A 6,159-nucleotide genomic window follows, 5' to 3' on the forward strand; every position below is an offset into this window, starting at 1 on the left:
TATTAAGAGACAAACATTTTAGGCCTCTTTCTCAGGTACCCTCTGGGGTTGTGGTTCTGAACCTTTAAGCAGTGCTTCCTGCTGGTGACACAGCATGCTTTCCAGAGGTGTTGACATGTACAAACAAGCTGGTTAGTGAGTTATACTGGTAGATCCCAAAAGCAGTGTGATGATGACTGGCCAGAGTTTGAACACAGGCAAGAAATAATCCTCTGGTGAAGCTGAGAGTAGATAGAGGGTCAGGGGGAGAATAGAGGCTTGAACAGGGAGGAGCATGTAGCCCAGCATGAAAAGAATGTGCTCAGAGAAATGAGGGCTGACTCGAGGGGTGAGGGACATCTTAGATTGACCATATTAGTAGTGCACCATGATCTGAGTATCACTGGATTCTTTGAAGAAAATTGACTTTATTCCAGCATTAGAAAAGACAGTGAGTGATAAAGAGCATTTTCTTGTTTAAATGATAAGTTTGGAGCTTCAAAAGTAATCACCTTTCCTTTTTCTTTTTTCTTTCTTTCTTTCTTTCTTTCTTTCTTTCTTTCTTTCTTTCTTTCTTTCTTTCTTTTTCCTTTCTTTCTTTCTTTTTCCTTTCTTTTTTTGCACCAGGGATTAAACCCAGGAAGCACTTAACCACTAAACCAAATTTTCAGCCCTTTTGATACAAGATCACTCTAAGTAGCTTAGGACCACATTAAGTTGCTGAAGATGACTTAAAACTTGGGATCCTATTGCCTCAGATTCCTGAGCCACTGGGATTTCAGGTGTCTGCCATTATGCTGGCTAACTACTACCACTTTTGAAAGATAGCTCTGGTTAAAAACAGAAGTCAGCTTTCTTTTCCTCAGAAACATGATTCCTGAACCCTCCTCATTTCTATCTTGAGTTTTACTTAGTTGTGGAACCAGGAAGTCCTAATGCTGGACAAATGATACTCAGGAATTGAGAATAAAGGAATTCTACATTTAAGTAGCAAAATAGCATTTTGAATGCCATGAGTTGACATTGCACACTTACATACAAGTGTGCAAAAATATGATAGTTAACTTTTAAAACCACAAATATATTATGTAAAGAAGAAAATGGCCTTGATCACTTACTGCCTCTTCTACTGCTGGAGTGAAGTCAGTTTTCTTCACAGAGCCCAGTGATACCCAGCTCACAGTGCACTACTTTGAAATGAAACCTGTATTTGGGCATATGATATACATCTTTGAAGAAAGATCAAATGTTTCATTTTAATTTGCACTTACAGTGAAAGACCAATTAAAATATAGACCATCCTGGGGGTAGGAGTGCTTCTGTGAACAAATAACTGGAACTATGTTTAATATTTTAGTTGAAGTATATACAATTTCCTGTAGTGTACATGATAGGCAATCAGTAAATATTTGATTCCTCTTAACTCTGAGTAAGTTTGAAATTTTTACCATCATCTACCTGTCTTTATGACAATTTCAAATTGATGTAGGGATCTTAGTGTTAATGAAATTCAGAAAAGATAATGAGAAGATTGGTGTATCATGTGGATAACATACCCAATCCTCTTCACATGCAATGAAAAAAAAAAGTTTTGTTTTAGCTTGTGCCCTCAGTTGTTTACCAAGAAAATTTCCTATAGCTTGGCAGTCTTATGATTCCCTTCTTGGGACCCATATTATGATTGTGTATTGAGAGAGCAGGTCACATTCACTGTGCTGATGGAGAAGAGGGGAAGAGATTACACTGAATGTAGAATGGATAGGATGTGGACACTATGTGTGTGTGTGTGTGTGTGTGTGTGTGTGTGTGTGTGTTATCATTGTCAAAGAGGAACTTATATGAACCAAAATTATTTTGTATTCTCTTTACCCACTTGCATTTACTAATTCCTTAAGACTCAGCTCAGTCATCATTGGAAGAAGGGGAACCTGCCTTTCCTAAGTTGTGCTACTAGGTGTTCAACCCAGGGATGAATTTGGAATCCTTATGCCTCAACCTCCCAGAATAACTTGAATTACAAGCATGCACCCCTCTACTTTGATGTTAGTTACAACTTTGTATAGCTAACCACTTATTTAAACATCTCATTAATGTAATCTTTCCCATATAACAATTCATTATTAGATATATTCTGTTAATTACTAGTTGGTAACTTATTTAGATATAAAACTTTGTGTAGATGAAATATATCTTTAAAAATATGTCAAAGCTACCAAGTGTGGTGACACATGCCTGTATTCCCAGAGAATCAAGAGACTGAGGCAGAAGGGTCCAAGGTTTGAGGTCAGCCTCAGCAACTTAGTGAGGCTCAGTATCAAAATAAAATATGAAAAGTGATGATATTAAGCTCAGTGGTTAAGTCTGCCAAGTGCTCCTGAGTGTAATCTGTGGTATTTTTTTTTTTGAAAGGAAGAAATCTGATATAAAAAAATAGTCTTTGTTCATATGTCATTTTTTTTTTTTTTTTAAATATTTATTTATTTATTTTATTATTTTTTTTTAAAGAGAGAGTGAGAGAGGAGAGAGAGAGAGAGAATTTTTTTAATATTTATTTTCTAGTTCTCGGCGGACACAACATCTTTGTTGGTATGTGGTGCTGAGGATCGAACCCGGGCCGCACGCATGCGAGGCGAGCGCGCTGCCGCTTGAGCCACATCCCCAGCCCCATATGTCATTTTTTGAATCATGATATCTTCTGACAAATTTAAGTTTACTCAAATTGCTTTCAACAAGATTATTACATCTTTTTCTTTGATTTTTTGCATTTGTCATATTCCTAAATTCAAAATCAAATCAGGATGCCAGATAATTAAATATGTACTTTTACTTTTCTCAAATTACCCCCAATAAATCATTGGTATTCCAATATTCAATTCTAAAGGCTGGTAGAAATTTGGCAGGAGTGAAAGGATTTAAATGGCCAGGAGGAAAGTGAAGATGATAAAGGATTCTAGATAATGAAAAAGAAAGGGCAGACATTTATGAGAAGAGAAAAATTTATGTTCAAATAGTATGCTAAAATATTATCAGATATGAAAATAACATTGAGAGAAAGTTGTATAATAGAAATTTAAATATAACATTTCCTATGGGGTATATTTGAGAAATCACACAGAGAGTGGGAATGTTGTTCAGTGGTACAAAGATTGGCCTGGGTTCAATCACCAGGGCCAGAGAGAGAGAGAGAAAAAAAAGAGAAAAACCAGCACTAAGTGTGTTTGTAATGTATTAAGGAGATTGGTAAAGGAATTAAATTGATCAAGGAATGGACTTGACCTTTTGTTCTTATGATACTCTATCCTGCATAAACCTAATCAAGATGGGGCTTTAAAATTCCCATATAATATAAAGGTTTCCTGAAGAAAAATAAAAGAATATATATATTCTTTTCAGAGGCACTTGAAGTTAGCTAGACTGTGGAAATCTCAGGAGATTGTAGCTGCTGTCCAGAGAGCTCAGAAGACACAGAACCCCTGAGCCACTTAGATGAATTTTCTTGCAACCACTAACAAGACCAATTATAGAGTCTTCAGGTTAGTACAAAATTCTCAGTAAATGAACTCATACTTTTTCCCTTAATTTTTTTTCTAAATTCACTTGTCAGAAGGCTTTAAAAATAGGTGCTGAAGCATGTTTAATAAAAATCATGTAAATATTTTTAGTTCATTCTTGAGCTACAGAATTTTAAACTATCATTGTTTTGAAATGCAGAAGTTAATATATTTTATTTTATGTTCCATGTGTGTCCAAAAAAACACTTTTGATGTCATATAGTTCTATTTTGAGAGTGGGATCTAAGCTTAATTGGAAAACACTAAAGAATTCACAGAATGCTGTTTTCTGAAACTTCAGGTTACAGCTTTGGTCTATGAAGTACCCAGTGGAAATCCAGAATCTGGTGATGGCTTTGGAAAGATGACATTGATGAAAAAAAGAATGAGGTGCCAGAAATGGGAGGGTTTTCAATATCGATTCTGGTTTAGAAAGGGGAATTTTGATGACCTCCACTCATTCATTCTAAAAGCACAGTGTATTTATTGTAAAATGCCAGTTGCCTTTTAAACACAGTTTGAATACTTCCAAATGTGGATGACCTTTTGGATAAAAAGTCTGATATGATTGTGGATGTGTTGTTCTCAAACACTTATTTTTCAATATTAATTTTATAAATCTCTTTATGAACACAAAAACTCAGAATATATCCTATGCTTTTTTTAAACTATTACTTATAAAATAGTTGGAGGTTTAAAACAAATGTTGTGATATTTTTTAATTGCAACCATTTTTCAGAGTAAGTTGTGACCATAAACAAAATGTGAGGGATTGTGTTTTTCATTTGTTTCTTTACTTTCTTTTGTGAATGTTATTTTATCTCATTTACACTCTCTGTCCTATGATTAAGTTTGTTTTTATTTTCATTTTTCAAAGGACATTGATGTAAGAGGTATTGCACCAGAAAAGACAAGATTGGTAAGAGGATAGTAGCTACCAGATCTGCCATGTATTTAAGTTTTCTTAGGTAATAGACATACTGAAGAGACTACAGAAGGGGTAAAATTTTCATTGAGACTTCAATATAATAAACAGAAAGCCAACGAAAACTGTCAGTGCTATAAATATCCAGAAACTTTGCTGTTTGAAAGCAGATATGATCTGATTCTCTAGATAATATTTGTTTCCAACTGCAGGGGCCTGAAGCTTTTGTGGGTCAGTCACTGATTACAGGCTCACCTTCTACCCATAGAAAACAGTTGGAGGCATGTCTGGAGTGTTCATTGGATTATTTTGTATTATTTGCAGCTCCTTATCTGCAGCTTTAGTGATACCTGTTTGGGTTGCCCTTAGAAAGTGGCCTTACTTAGAGCACTACAGAAGGGAATTCCTTTCCCTTTTAGACAGTTGTCTTCCTTTTGTCATATTATTCTGTCTCCAGGACATTTTTTTAATTTTATCTGAAGCTTTTTGAATGAGTAGACTGGCATTTGTATTATTGATGTATGTTATTTAAAGGAGGTTCTGCTAAGATTTGGCAGGATCATCCAGGTTTAAAAAGGTTGAGATTTCAAATACTTCAAGTGTAGCATATAAAAGGAAGCATAAATTTTATTTTAGAAGTAGGTAATCTTCCATTAATGTTGTTAAGTCTAAACTACTTAAGGAATATATTGCAGGTGAGGTTTATTTTTTTATTAACCCCTAATGAAAGAAAATAATGTTTTTGTATCACACATACTACAGGACTTCTAAAAATAATTTATCTTCTGTGTTGTGAGACTGAAGAATTTCAAACTCTCGTTGAGGTGTTTGCACAACTGACACTTTGTCAGTGACCCAGAGAGAAATCTCAAAATATCATGATGTCACAGCTAAGGCCTCTGCTCAGACAAAAACATCCTGAGACTACTGAAAATGTATAGAGAATAATGTCCCATATAATGATAGCAAAGCATTTAACACAATGCTATTATTACATCTGGACTGGGAAAAAATATATAGCTTTTAAGCATTTCTCTTCAGAAATGTATAAATGTGCCACAGTCTGGCTGGGCACAAAAATAACCCAGCCACCACAAAAGCCTTATAGATTCAAACACCAACTCTTTATTCCCAAACTCTCACTAGCACTCTACATGCATGTTTTGGGAAAATCCACACCCTCTGCCAGGCTCTGCATACCAAATACTCTAAGAACCCCTTGAGAACTCCACGGGAACTCAAGGAGCGGGTGCCTGAGGCAGCAGGATATGCCCTATTCCCAGCAGGATCCACCCTAAACCTGGAACTGCCCTATTCCCTGAGCAGGGTCACCTTTCAAAGCAAAATGCCATGCGTCATTCCTACTTGGATATGGCTCTCAGCATCTTCCCCCTTCTGATAAATTAAACAACAAGCAATGTGGCTTAGGGACCGTGCCTGTTAGGTTGTCCAATTCAACATATGGTCCTTACCTGTCATCGGATGAACTGACCTCTAGACATCCATCAGCCTCCTGTCTTAGGTTGGTACCACTGCAATTGGATCATACCTGTCACTGACTACCAGTCCAGCATACAGCCATACTTGTGGATAGGCTTATGCACCAGTGGGAGGGTGAGGTTCTTTGCCTCACCTGTGTTGGCCCCCAAATTTGGCCTTTGCACCAGTGTGGGGGGGTGAGGTTCTTTGCCTCACCTCCGTTGG

This window comes from Urocitellus parryii, chromosome 4 (genome assembly GCF_045843805.1).
Source record: "Urocitellus parryii isolate mUroPar1 chromosome 4, mUroPar1.hap1, whole genome shotgun sequence".
NCBI classification, from domain to species: domain Eukaryota; kingdom Metazoa; phylum Chordata; class Mammalia; order Rodentia; family Sciuridae; genus Urocitellus; species Urocitellus parryii.